Here is a 14357-nt window from a genome sequence, read left to right as displayed (position 1 = left end):
TTCTAGAGGGAATTAGAATCAAATAAGGATAGCCCCTTCGTACGAAAGGAGTTGGGTATGTTAACCTCTGGTTTACCTGTTGTTTATATGTGAGTATGTATATGATTTAATACCTAGAAAATAAGGGGGGAAAGCCTTTTTGATGGCTTCTAAGAGTACCCTATCGTGGATTAATTAAAACGACGCTCAGTTTTCATTTACTCTTGAAAACAAAAATATAGGCACGGCAGGAAAGCTATGTTGGCTAAAGATAAGCGCTGAATGCATATAGGCGCGAAGCTTACCTTAGGATATTCTTAAATACACGTAGCATAATACTACGAATTTCCATTATATATAGGAAATTGTATAGGCTTTGGCTTAAAGGATTTTAATTTCTTAATGTACAAGGTACTAATTTTGTTATAAACTAAATAACACACTTATCATACAATAAAATTATATACAGCCCGGTTAGCATAAAAGTAATGTAACCGTTTTGTAATCGGTAGAAACAAGTGCAATACTTGTACTGGGCTTTAAATAAAATATGCTTTTCTATATTACTATATCATTTAATAAGCTTATAAGAATAAATAAAAAGCATAATGCGGGTTGATGTAACAGTAACATAATAGGCTCATGACCTGTAATTAAAGGTGCAAATCCTTTGCCCGCACTAAAGAAAAAAAGATAAATAACATATATGATAAAAATTTTAAAGGCTATAGCTTAATTGGTAGAGCAAGCTGCTCATGATAGCTTAGATGAGTGTTCGAATCACTCTGGCCTTACTATTATAGCTATAAATCCGAGTGCTGGAATTGGTAGACAGGGCGAACTTAAGATTCGCTGATACATTATCGTAAACGTTCAAGTCGTTTCTTGGATATCTTAATATGAACGGAGTTCACACCAAAGTTTTATAAAGACCCACTAGTCAAGTGGTTAAGACATGGCACTTTCACTGCTATATCCTGGGTTCGATCCCCAGGTGGGTTAATGGATGCATACTAGTGTGATTATAAACTACAAAAGGAAGTCACGGTAAAAAGGGTGAGTGACTACCGATCTGCGCAAAGATATAATTGGTATTGCCTCGTGCACGGTGCTCAAAAGATATTTCTCCAATGGAAGGGTATAAACTTAAACCAAGAGGGCGTAAATAAAAGGGGATATAGTTTAATTGGTAAAACTGCGATTTTGCATATCGTTATTTTAGGATCGAGTCCTAATATCTCCATGTGAATATAATAGGAACATATTATTTAAAGCTCGAGAAGCTCAACCTGGTAGAGCGGAACTCTGAAGATGTTTAGGTTGTAAGTTCAAATCTTATCTCGAGCATTAACATGCACTGTTAATTAAATTGCATAGGAAAAGGTAATGATGGAATTGGCAGACATGAATAGCTTAGGACTATTTGATTTTAAATCTTATCCGTTCAAGTCGGATTTACCTTAAAAATTTAATTATATGCATTTTATCTTAAGCCTTTATCAAACATAAAAAAGGAAAATTCATTCAACTCTAAATATGTTGTGGACTAATCGGTAAGTCATAAATTTTTGGTATTTACTATTGAGTGTTCGAATCACTCCAACATAAAAAGAAGGTGAATATAGCTCAATAGGTAGAGCAACTGTATGTGGCACAGTAGGTTCTCTGTTCAAATCAGGGTATTCACCCTTAACCCATCATGCGATCTACATAGCCAGGATAGTTTAATTGGTTAAAACTTTAATTTCATGCATTAATAATGAGAATTCAAATTTCTCTCCCGGTTTTAAATATTATAGTTATCATACAAAGGAATTAGCTCAATTGGTGGAGCAACCGTTTTACACACGGAAGGTTAGGTGTTCAAATCACCTATTCCTTAATAAAAGATATTATTAATATCTGGGTCCTTATTCAAATCCCAGGCAAGTAAGAATTTTTTTTTTCCTTAGCCCTATTTCATAATTATTATCACACGTTTACACAAAGTTTTCCCATTTAATATTCGTTTCTAATTCTTTTATCATTTTGCACATAAAACTATAAACATTAGCCACAGACCAAATTTAATATATCATGATGAACCTTTTTACAAACTTATTTATCCATTGTGACGCACCTAGACCATGAGGTGTCTATTTTCAAGACAGTGCAAGCCCTCAAATGGAAGCACTTATAGAGCTACATGACAATATCATGTTTTATTTGGTTATAATTTTATTTGGTGTAGCTTGAATTATAGCTTCTGTGATTAGAAACTATGCAAACGACAAATCACCTATTAGCAATAAATATCTTAACCATGGAACACTTATAGAGTTAATTTGAACAATTACTCCTGCTCTTATCTTGATTTCAATCGCCTTTCCATCCTTTAAGTTACTTTATCTTATGGATGAAGTAACCGATCCTTCATTAACAGTGTTTGTAGAAGGACACCAGTGGTACTGAAGTTACCAATTCCCTGATTTTCTTAATGACGACGACGAAGAACTGGAATTTGACTCATACTTGGTACCTGAATCAGATTTACAGGATGGAGGATTAAGAATGTTGGAAGTTGACAACAGAGTTATCTTACCAGAATTAACTCATGTCAGATTTATCATTTCTTCTGGAGATGTGATACATTCTTATTCTTGTCCTGCCCTGGGTATAAAATGTGATGCTTATCCGGGAAGACTTAACCAAGTGTCTGTACTTGTGAACAGAGAAGGGACATTCTTTGGACAATGTTCAGAAATCTGTGGAATACTACACAGTTCTATGCCTATTGTTATAGAATCCATTTCACTTGAAAAGTTCTTATCTTGATTACACGAACAATAGATCGAAAAAAAAGAAAATATGTATAAACTATCTCCATTGTAAAGACATTTATATTGCCACAATGTAACGGCAAATTGAGATAACTAAAGAAAAGCACTATATGACAAACCTATTCATCTTGAATGAAACTTTTACCAATGGATTAGACTACAGTATGGTAAACTTTATTTCTTTTATGTCGATTCTATGTGGAATATTTGTAATTATAAGCAAAAACCCTATTGTATCTGTACTGTTTTTAATAGGATTATTTCTTAATATAGCAGGTTACTTAATGATGCTCGGTATGAACTTCATAGGTTTATCTTATTTATTGGTATATGTAGGAGCAGTTTCAATACTTTTTTTGTTTATACTAATGTTAATTAATATCAGAATATCTGAACTTACAAGTGATAGTAATAATAGTATACCCCTAGCTGTTATTATAGGTATTTTTTTTAATATGTCATTATATAAACTACTGCCTACGAATATATTCACACCCAGTGAACTATTTATACAGAGTAAACTTGAAAGTATGGGAATGACAACAGAAGGTAATATAAGTAACCATTTTTACTATAATACTGCATATACTTTGAACAAGTCAATTGATTTCCCTGTAAATAACGATTTGTTCTTTGTAACTTCCCATATATGAGACGGAGCCCTAGCAGAAACATCTCACATCACAAGTATTGGAAATATCATATACACTAGCTATCCTTTATGATTAATCCTTACATCTTTAATACTTTTATTAGCTATGGTGGGAGCCATAGTTATAACAATAAAACAATAAAAAAAATAAACCTAGCAACCAAATATATAGATATATATATTGTGACAGAATAAACAACTTACCCTTTTTACTATAAGTTCAAACAAAGAGGGATATTTATTAATTAATTAAGATTTTTTTTTTTATGTTACTTACACTTTTATTGTTGGTACCTTTAACAGGTATATTTTTTATATCAACTTCATACGCAAATAATTCTATCAACTTAAAACAAGTGAAAGTTATTGCCTTATCTACATCAATAGTTAATTTGTTTATATCCATGATAGTGTTTATATTGTTTAATTTTAGTAGCAATCAATTTCAGTTTGTCCAAGAATATCATAGTATAAGCAGTTTTGATTTTTATTTAGGAATAGATGGAATATCTATTTACTTTGTTCTCTTAACTACAATAATTATGCCAATATCACTCTTATCAAATTGAAACTCTATTTCAGAGAATGTAAGATCTTATGTGATAATTATACTTTTACTAGAAACACTTTTATTAGCAGTCTTTATGGTATTAGATATATTACTATTCTATATCTTTTTTGAAAGCATATTGCCACCTCTTTTCATACTAATAGGTATGTTTGGTTCAAGTAATAGAATAAGAGCAAGTTTTTATCTTTTCTTATATACACTACTAGGTTCTTTATTTTTATTATTATCTATCCTTACAATGTCTTCAATAATGGGAACAACTGATTTTGATGCTTTGTATAAAACCAATTTCAATTTTACTACACAATTATTTTTATTTGCAGGTATATTCATAGCATTTGCAGTTAAAACACCCACAATATTTTTAAACTCTTGACTTTTAAAAGCTCATGTTGAGTCACCGCTGGCAGGAAGCATAATCTTAGCAGGTATAGTTTTAAAATTAAGTCTGTATGGTATATTAAGACTAATATTACCTTTGGTTCCTAAAGCTTATTATTTCTTTACACCTCTAATATATGTTATAGGTGTAATTACTATAATATATGCCAGCTTTAGTACTTTAAGAACAATAGACATCAAAGAACTTATAGCATATAGCTCTGTATCACATGCTGCAGTTTACTTGCTAGGTGTATTTAGCAATACTATACAGGGAATTGAAGGTGGTATTGTTTTAGGATTAGCTCATGGTTTTGTTTCTTCTGGATTATTTATTTGCGCTGGGGGAGTCTTATATGACAGATCCTCTACAAGATTAATAAGTTTTTATAGAGGAATGGCTCAAGTTATGCCTTTGTTCTCAATATTATTTTTCATACTATGTTTAGGGAATGCTGGTACTCCTTTATCATTGAACTTTATAGGTGAATTTATGAGTCTTTATGGTGCTTTTGAAAATCACCCTTTATTAGGTGCATTTGCAAGTTCTTCTATTGTGTTTAGTGCAGCATATACTATATACATGTTTAACAGAATAGCTTTTGCAGGTTCATTTTCAAAATTCTTTAAATTTAACCTGCCCGACTTAAGTAAACGAGAATTTACGATATTATTTACACTGGTCTTATTTACAGTATTATTAGGTATATATCCTGCTCCTATACTAGACGGTTTACACTATTCAGTTTCCTCTTTAATTTACAATACACAGTAAAAACCAAGTAAAATAAAAAAAAATAATATTGCGATTCTAGGTCCTTAATACCACTATATAAAATATTAAAGATACATCTACTGTGTTTTTATATTGTTTTCTTTATTGTAATAAGCTTACTCTATGTAAGTAAATATCTTATTATCTAACCTAAACATTAACTAATTACAAATTAACATTTTTAATTCTTCCAAATAAACACTATTGTTTAGTGTAAACACTGACTAGTATCAATAAAGACTGTTGTTTTCTATTGGTTTTTAACCCCCTAGTATGTCACATGCCTTTTTATTTCTACAACTATGCAAGAGACACATCTTCTAGTAGTCAGCAATTTATTCAAGGTCACTACAATTTATGTTTGTGTGTAAGATTATTTATTGTTGACGATTATACCATCCTTAACTATTTTCCAGTCATACACGTTTTGCGGTCTAAGACTAGATGTTGCAGAATAGTGCTAGAACTGTTGCGTTGTATTAGTGACAGATCGAAGTATGGTCTGTTTCATCGAAACATAAATACGGTCATTGGCTTTTATCCTAAACTTGTTTTCTTTTTTACACTTGCACACCAATTAACCCCCGCACTTTTAGACGTCAGCGCAGACTTTATAAGACTAAGCATATTCCTCTAAATAGTGATAAACCTCGGTCAATAGATGGTAATCAACAATAGACGCTCAACAACAACAAAGTCTTCACACCTTCCTTTTCTGGACAACGATGACGATGTCTTTACACTTTTCTCCTCTTAGTGGCGACAATGTCGCCACAGTGTTTTACTTTTCTTCCACATATGGACACAAAGGATGCTCTTTTATAGGTTGTAAATTGAAGTATTAGGTTATTTGCCTAGTGGCTAGAGATTTACATTGTTTAGTTGCAGGAGAAAAAATTAGAGAGAAAATAAAATAGTCTTAAAAGCACAACAAAACTTATTTTTTTAGTCTTTTCTGGTTTTTTATTCGTTTTTAGGAAAGGGTTATAAAAAATTTTTACACTAAGACCCTCAGTAGTATACTGATAAAAATAAAAATAATCATACAACATCAACAAAATGTCAGTATAGTATACCGGCTTCTAAACCTAAATGATGGTTTTCAGTTAAATGATATGCAAAAAAACGTCATGAACCTACAGCTAAAAAGATTGTACCTATGATTACATGTAATCCATGGAAACCAGTTCCGAAATAAAAACATGATCCAAATGCACCATCTGATAATGTGAATGAAGAAACTGAATATTCTACTCCTTGAAACGCAGTAAATATTAGAGCTAATATAATGGTAAATGTTGCACCAAATAAACCACCATTTCTATTTCCCTGTATTAGAGAATGGTGAGAGTAAGTAATTGTAACTCCTGATGCAAGAAGTAATACCGTATTAAGTAGTGGTAACTCAAACGCATTTATTGCTTCAATACCCATAGGAGGTCATTGTGCACCTAATTCTACTGTAGGAGACAAGGCACTATGAAAATATGCTCAAAATATAGCTAAAAAAAACAAAGCTTCAGAAACTATAAATAAAGCCACTCCCATGTTTAAACCTCTTTGCACTGCTAAAGTATGATTACCTAAGTAAGTTCCTTCAGAGACTACATCTCTGAATCAAAAAAACATACTAGATATTAGCAGTACCAATGCAGAAGATAATCAATACCCTGCAGATGAAAAGCCGTGCATTGTTAAAACACCTGACGTAGTTAATGTTAGTAAACTGATGCAGGTGAATATAGGTCAAGGTGAAGGAGAAACTAAATGAAAAGGATGGCCTTGAAAGGCACTTCTGTTTAAATTAGACATTGCTTAATTTTTTTTTTACTCTTTAATGCGTGTAACTATGTGTACAATATTTTAAATCATGCAGCCTTTTTATCAATATACTTATTTTTTTTTCTTATTTAAGACTACTTATTATAATTTGATTGTCTGCTTTCAATTGAAAGTGCATTTTTTCCTAATTCAAAAACAAAACCTAATGTTAACACTAAGAAAAATATCAACATAATTATAAGTCCAAATATACCGTTAACGTATGCACTTACAATGGAAAGCAGACAATCAAATTATAATAAGTAGTCTTAAATAAGAAAAAAAAATAAGTATATTGATAAAAAGGCTGCATGATTTAAAATATTGTACACATAGTTACACGCATTAAAGAGTAAAAAAAAAATTAAGCAATGTCTAATTTAAACAGAAGTGCCTTTCAAGGCCATCCTTTTCATTTAGTTTCTCCTTCACCTTGACCTATATTCACCTGCATCAGTTTACTAACATTAACTACGTCAGGTGTTTTAACAATGCACGGCTTTTCATCTGCAGGGTATTGATTATCTTCTGCATTGGTACTGCTAATATCTAGTATGTTTTTTTGATTCAGAGATGTAGTCTCTGAAGGAACTTACTTAGGTAATCATACTTTAGCAGTGCAAAGAGGTTTAAACATGGGAGTGGCTTTATTTATAGTTTCTGAAGCTTTGTTTTTTTTAGCTATATTTTGAGCATATTTTCATAGTGCCTTGTCTCCTACAGTAGAATTAGGTGCACAATGACCTCCTATGGGTATTGAAGCAATAAATGCGTTTGAGTTACCACTACTTAATACGGTATTACTTCTTGCATCAGGAGTTACAATTACTTACTCTCACCATTCTCTAATACAGGGAAATAGAAATGGTGGTTTATTTGGTGCAACATTTACCATTATATTAGCTCTAATATTTACTGCGTTTCAAGGAGTAGAATATTCAGTTTCTTCATTCACATTATCAGATGGTGCATTTGGATCATGTTTTTATTTCGGAACTGGTTTCCATGGATTACATGTAATCATAGGTACAATCTTTTTAGCTGTAGGTTCATGACGTTTTTTTGCATATCATTTAACTGAAAACCATCATTTAGGTTTAGAAGCCGGTATACTATACTGACATTTTGTTGATGTTGTATGATTATTTTTATTTTTATCAGTATACTACTGAGGGTCTTAGTGTAAAAATTTTTTATAACCCTTTCCTAAAAACGAATAAAAAACCAGAAAAGACTAAAAAAATAAGTTTTGTTGTGCTTTTAAGACTATTTTATTTTCTCTCTAATTTTTTCTCCTGCAACTAAACAATGTAAATCTCTAGCCACTAGGCAAATAACCTAATACTTCAATTTACAACCTATAAAAGAGCATCCTTTGTGTCCATATGTGGAAGAAAAGTAAAACACTGTGGCGACATTGTCGCCACTAAGAGGAGAAAAGTGTAAAGACATCGTCATCGTTGTCCAGAAAAGGAAGGTGTGAAGACTTTGTTGTTGTTGAGCGTCTATTGTTGATTACCATCTATTGACCGAGGTTTATCACTATTTAGAGGAATATGCTTAGTCTTATAAAGTCTGCGCTGACGTCTAAAAGTGCGGGGGTTAATTGGTGTGCAAGTGTAAAAAAGAAAACAAGTTTAGGATAAAAGCCAATGACCGTATTTATGTTTCGATGAAACAGACCATACTTCGATCTGTCACTAATACAACGCAACAGTTCTAGCACTATTCTGCAACATCTAGTCTTAGACCGCAAAACGTGTATGACTGGAAAATAGTTAAGGATGGTATAATCGTCAACAATAAATAATCTTACACACAAACATAAATTGTAGTGACCTTGAATAAATTGCTGACTACTAGAAGATGTGTCTCTTGCATAGTTGTAGAAATAAAAAGGCATGTGACATACTAGGGGGTTAAAAACCAATAGAAAACAACAGTCTTTATTGATACTAGTCAGTGTTTACACTAAACAATAGTGTTTATTTGGAAGAATTAAAAATGTTAATTTGTAATTAGTTAATGTTTAGGTTAGATAATAAGATATTTACTTACATAGAGTAAGCTTATTACAATAAAGAAAACAATATAAAAACACAGTAGATGTATCTTTAATATTTTATATAGTGGTATTAAGGACCTAGAATCGCAATATTATTTTTTTTTATTTTACTTGGTTTTTACTGTGTATTGTAAATTAAAGAGGAAACTGAATAGTGTAAACCGTCTAGTATAGGAGCAGGATATATACCTAATAATACTGTAAATAAGACCAGTGTAAATAATATCGTAAATTCTCGTTTACTTAAGTCGGGCAGGTTAAATTTAAAGAATTTTGAAAATGAACCTGCAAAAGCTATTCTGTTAAACATGTATATAGTATATGCTGCACTAAACACAATAGAAGAACTTGCAAATGCACCTAATAAAGGGTGATTTTCAAAAGCACCATAAAGACTCATAAATTCACCTATAAAGTTCAATGATAAAGGAGTACCAGCATTCCCTAAACATAGTATGAAAAATAATATTGAGAACAAAGGCATAACTTGAGCCATTCCTCTATAAAAACTTATTAATCTTGTAGAGGATCTGTCATATAAGACTCCCCCAGCGCAAATAAATAATCCAGAAGAAACAAAACCATGAGCTAATCCTAAAACAATACCACCTTCAATTCCCTGTATAGTATTGCTAAATACACCTAGCAAGTAAACTGCAGCATGTGATACAGAGCTATATGCTATAAGTTCTTTGATGTCTATTGTTCTTAAAGTACTAAAGCTGGCATATATTATAGTAATTACACCTATAACATATATTAGAGGTGTAAAGAAATAATAAGCTTTAGGAACCAAAGGTAATATTAGTCTTAATATACCATACAGACTTAATTTTAAAACTATACCTGCTAAGATTATGCTTCCTGCCAGCGGTGACTCAACATGAGCTTTTAAAAGTCAAGAGTTTAAAAATATTGTGGGTGTTTTAACTGCAAATGCTATGAATATACCTGCAAATAAAAATAATTGTGTAGTAAAATTGAAATTGGTTTTATACAAAGCATCAAAATCAGTTGTTCCCATTATTGAAGACATTGTAAGGATAGATAATAATAAAAATAAAGAACCTAGTAGTGTATATAAGAAAAGATAAAAACTTGCTCTTATTCTATTACTTGAACCAAACATACCTATTAGTATGAAAAGAGGTGGCAATATGCTTTCAAAAAAGATATAGAATAGTAATATATCTAATACCATAAAGACTGCTAATAAAAGTGTTTCTAGTAAAAGTATAATTATCACATAAGATCTTACATTCTCTGAAATAGAGTTTCAATTTGATAAGAGTGATATTGGCATAATTATTGTAGTTAAGAGAACAAAGTAAATAGATATTCCATCTATTCCTAAATAAAAATCAAAACTGCTTATACTATGATATTCTTGGACAAACTGAAATTGATTGCTACTAAAATTAAACAATATAAACACTATCATGGATATAAACAAATTAACTATTGATGTAGATAAGGCAATAACTTTCACTTGTTTTAAGTTGATAGAATTATTTGCGTATGAAGTTGATATAAAAAATATACCTGTTAAAGGTACCAACAATAAAAGTGTAAGTAACATAAAAAAAAAAATCTTAATTAATTAATAAATATCCCTCTTTGTTTGAACTTATAGTAAAAAGGGTAAGTTGTTTATTCTGTCACAATATATATATCTATATATTTGGTTGCTAGGTTTATTTTTTTTATTGTTTTATTGTTATAACTATGGCTCCCACCATAGCTAATAAAAGTATTAAAGATGTAAGGATTAATCATAAAGGATAGCTAGTGTATATGATATTTCCAATACTTGTGATGTGAGATGTTTCTGCTAGGGCTCCGTCTCATATATGGGAAGTTACAAAGAACAAATCGTTATTTACAGGGAAATCAATTGACTTGTTCAAAGTATATGCAGTATTATAGTAAAAATGGTTACTTATATTACCTTCTGTTGTCATTCCCATACTTTCAAGTTTACTCTGTATAAATAGTTCACTGGGTGTGAATATATTCGTAGGCAGTAGTTTATATAATGACATATTAAAAAAAATACCTATAATAACAGCTAGGGGTATACTATTATTACTATCACTTGTAAGTTCAGATATTCTGATATTAATTAACATTAGTATAAACAAAAAAAGTATTGAAACTGCTCCTACATATACCAATAAATAAGATAAACCTATGAAGTTCATACCGAGCATCATTAAGTAACCTGCTATATTAAGAAATAATCCTATTAAAAACAGTACAGATACAATAGGGTTTTTGCTTATAATTACAAATATTCCACATAGAATCGACATAAAAGAAATAAAGTTTACCATACTGTAGTCTAATCCATTGGTAAAAGTTTCATTCAAGATGAATAGGTTTGTCATATAGTGCTTTTCTTTAGTTATCTCAATTTGCCGTTACATTGTGGCAATATAAATGTCTTTACAATGGAGATAGTTTATACATATTTTCTTTTTTTTCGATCTATTGTTCGTGTAATCAAGATAAGAACTTTTCAAGTGAAATGGATTCTATAACAATAGGCATAGAACTGTGTAGTATTCCACAGATTTCTGAACATTGTCCAAAGAATGTCCCTTCTCTGTTCACAAGTACAGACACTTGGTTAAGTCTTCCCGGATAAGCATCACATTTTATACCCAGGGCAGGACAAGAATAAGAATGTATCACATCTCCAGAAGAAATGATAAATCTGACATGAGTTAATTCTGGTAAGATAACTCTGTTGTCAACTTCCAACATTCTTAATCCTCCATCCTGTAAATCTGATTCAGGTACCAAGTATGAGTCAAATTCCAGTTCTTCGTCGTCGTCATTAAGAAAATCAGGGAATTGGTAACTTCAGTACCACTGGTGTCCTTCTACAAACACTGTTAATGAAGGATCGGTTACTTCATCCATAAGATAAAGTAACTTAAAGGATGGAAAGGCGATTGAAATCAAGATAAGAGCAGGAGTAATTGTTCAAATTAACTCTATAAGTGTTCCATGGTTAAGATATTTATTGCTAATAGGTGATTTGTCGTTTGCATAGTTTCTAATCACAGAAGCTATAATTCAAGCTACACCAAATAAAATTATAACCAAATAAAACATGATATTGTCATGTAGCTCTATAAGTGCTTCCATTTGAGGGCTTGCACTGTCTTGAAAATAGACACCTCATGGTCTAGGTGCGTCACAATGGATAAATAAGTTTGTAAAAAGGTTCATCATGATATATTAAATTTGGTCTGTGGCTAATGTTTATAGTTTTATGTGCAAAATGATAAAAGAATTAGAAACGAATATTAAATGGGAAAACTTTGTGTAAACGTGTGATAATAATTATGAAATAGGGCTAAGGAAAAAAAAAATTCTTACTTGCCTGGGATTTGAATAAGGACCCAGATATTAATAATATCTTTTATTAAGGAATAGGTGATTTGAACACCTAACCTTCCGTGTGTAAAACGGTTGCTCCACCAATTGAGCTAATTCCTTTGTATGATAACTATAATATTTAAAACCGGGAGAGAAATTTGAATTCTCATTATTAATGCATGAAATTAAAGTTTTAACCAATTAAACTATCCTGGCTATGTAGATCGCATGATGGGTTAAGGGTGAATACCCTGATTTGAACAGAGAACCTACTGTGCCACATACAGTTGCTCTACCTATTGAGCTATATTCACCTTCTTTTTATGTTGGAGTGATTCGAACACTCAATAGTAAATACCAAAAATTTATGACTTACCGATTAGTCCACAACATATTTAGAGTTGAATGAATTTTCCTTTTTTATGTTTGATAAAGGCTTAAGATAAAATGCATATAATTAAATTTTTAAGGTAAATCCGACTTGAACGGATAAGATTTAAAATCAAATAGTCCTAAGCTATTCATGTCTGCCAATTCCATCATTACCTTTTCCTATGCAATTTAATTAACAGTGCATGTTAATGCTCGAGATAAGATTTGAACTTACAACCTAAACATCTTCAGAGTTCCGCTCTACCAGGTTGAGCTTCTCGAGCTTTAAATAATATGTTCCTATTATATTCACATGGAGATATTAGGACTCGATCCTAAAATAACGATATGCAAAATCGCAGTTTTACCAATTAAACTATATCCCCTTTTATTTACGCCCTCTTGGTTTAAGTTTATACCCTTCCATTGGAGAAATATCTTTTGAGCACCGTGCACGAGGCAATACCAATTATATCTTTGCGCAGATCGGTAGTCACTCACCCTTTTTACCGTGACTTCCTTTTGTAGTTTATAATCACACTAGTATGCATCCATTAACCCACCTGGGGATCGAACCCAGGATATAGCAGTGAAAGTGCCATGTCTTAACCACTTGACTAGTGGGTCTTTATAAAACTTTGGTGTGAACTCCGTTCATATTAAGATATCCAAGAAACGACTTGAACGTTTACGATAATGTATCAGCGAATCTTAAGTTCGCCCTGTCTACCAATTCCAGCACTCGGATTTATAGCTATAATAGTAAGGCCAGAGTGATTCGAACACTCATCTAAGCTATCATGAGCAGCTTGCTCTACCAATTAAGCTATAGCCTTTAAAATTTTTATCATATATGTTATTTATCTTTTTTTCTTTAGTGCGGGCAAAGGATTTGCACCTTTAATTACAGGTCATGAGCCTATTATGTTACTGTTACATCAACCCGCATTATGCTTTTTATTTATTCTTATAAGCTTATTAAATGATATAGTAATATAGAAAAGCATATTTTATTTAAAGCCCAGTACAAGTATTGCACTTGTTTCTACCGATTACAAAACGGTTACATTACTTTTATGCTAACCGGGCTGTATATAATTTTATTGTATGATAAGTGTGTTATTTAGTTTATAACAAAATTAGTACCTTGTACATTAAGAAATTAAAATCCTTTAAGCCAAAGCCTATACAATTTCCTATATATAATGGAAATTCGTAGTATTATGCTACGTGTATTTAAGAATATCCTAAGGTAAGCTTCGCGCCTATATGCATTCAGCGCTTATCTTTAGCCAACATAGCTTTCCTGCCGTGCCTATATTTTTGTTTTCAAGAGTAAATGAAAACTGAGCGTCGTTTTAATTAATCCACGATAGGGTACTCTTAGAAGCCATCAAAAAGGCTTTCCCCCCTTATTTTCTAGGTATTAAATCATATACATACTCACATATAAACAACAGGTAAACCAGAGGTTAACATACCCAACTCCTTTCGTACGAAGGGGCTATCCTTATTTGATTCTAATTCCCTCTAGA

General features: G+C 31.5%; 14 non-coding genes across 14 annotated transcripts; 7 read left to right on the top strand and 7 right to left on the bottom strand.

Annotated features, from left to right (window-relative positions):
• The first annotated feature begins 700 nt into the window (after positions 1–700).
• LTS14_010947 lies at positions 701–773 on the top strand. Its single transcript has one exon. It is a non-coding gene; the product is annotated as a tRNA-Met (tRNA).
• A 136-nt stretch (positions 774–909) lies between these two features.
• On the top strand, positions 910–981 carry LTS14_010946. The gene has a single exon. It is a non-coding gene; the product is annotated as a tRNA-Glu (tRNA).
• Positions 982–1150: 169 nt separating this feature from the next.
• LTS14_010945 lies at positions 1151–1222 on the top strand. Its single transcript has one exon. It is a non-coding gene; the product is annotated as a tRNA-Ala (tRNA).
• A 30-nt stretch (positions 1223–1252) lies between these two features.
• On the top strand, positions 1253–1326 carry LTS14_010944. Its single transcript has one exon. It is a non-coding gene; the product is annotated as a tRNA-Phe (tRNA).
• Positions 1327–1594: 268 nt separating this feature from the next.
• On the top strand, positions 1595–1667 carry LTS14_010943. The gene has a single exon. It is a non-coding gene; the product is annotated as a tRNA-His (tRNA).
• A 25-nt stretch (positions 1668–1692) lies between these two features.
• Positions 1693–1765, top strand: LTS14_010942. The gene has a single exon. It is a non-coding gene; the product is annotated as a tRNA-Met (tRNA).
• A 23-nt stretch (positions 1766–1788) lies between these two features.
• Positions 1789–1861, top strand: LTS14_010941. Its single transcript has one exon. It is a non-coding gene; the product is annotated as a tRNA-Val (tRNA).
• Positions 1862–12497: 10636 nt separating this feature from the next.
• Positions 12498–12570, bottom strand: LTS14_010940. Its single transcript has one exon. It is a non-coding gene; the product is annotated as a tRNA-Val (tRNA).
• A 23-nt stretch (positions 12571–12593) lies between these two features.
• On the bottom strand, positions 12594–12666 carry LTS14_010939. The gene has a single exon. It is a non-coding gene; the product is annotated as a tRNA-Met (tRNA).
• A 25-nt stretch (positions 12667–12691) lies between these two features.
• On the bottom strand, positions 12692–12764 carry LTS14_010938. The gene has a single exon. It is a non-coding gene; the product is annotated as a tRNA-His (tRNA).
• Positions 12765–13032: 268 nt separating this feature from the next.
• Positions 13033–13106, bottom strand: LTS14_010937. Its single transcript has one exon. It is a non-coding gene; the product is annotated as a tRNA-Phe (tRNA).
• A 30-nt stretch (positions 13107–13136) lies between these two features.
• LTS14_010936 lies at positions 13137–13208 on the bottom strand. The gene has a single exon. It is a non-coding gene; the product is annotated as a tRNA-Ala (tRNA).
• Positions 13209–13377: 169 nt separating this feature from the next.
• LTS14_010935 lies at positions 13378–13449 on the bottom strand. Its single transcript has one exon. It is a non-coding gene; the product is annotated as a tRNA-Glu (tRNA).
• Positions 13450–13585: 136 nt separating this feature from the next.
• On the bottom strand, positions 13586–13658 carry LTS14_010934. The gene has a single exon. It is a non-coding gene; the product is annotated as a tRNA-Met (tRNA).
• Between the last annotated feature and the right edge of the window lie 699 nt (positions 13659–14357).

This window comes from Recurvomyces mirabilis (assembly GCF_035927965.1).
Source record: "Recurvomyces mirabilis strain CCFEE 5264 chromosome Unknown scaffold_64, whole genome shotgun sequence".
Lineage (NCBI taxonomy): Eukaryota > Fungi > Ascomycota > Dothideomycetes > Mycosphaerellales > Teratosphaeriaceae > Recurvomyces > Recurvomyces mirabilis.
Note: the sequence above shows the minus strand (reverse complement) of the source record. Positions and strands in the feature narration are given on the sequence as shown.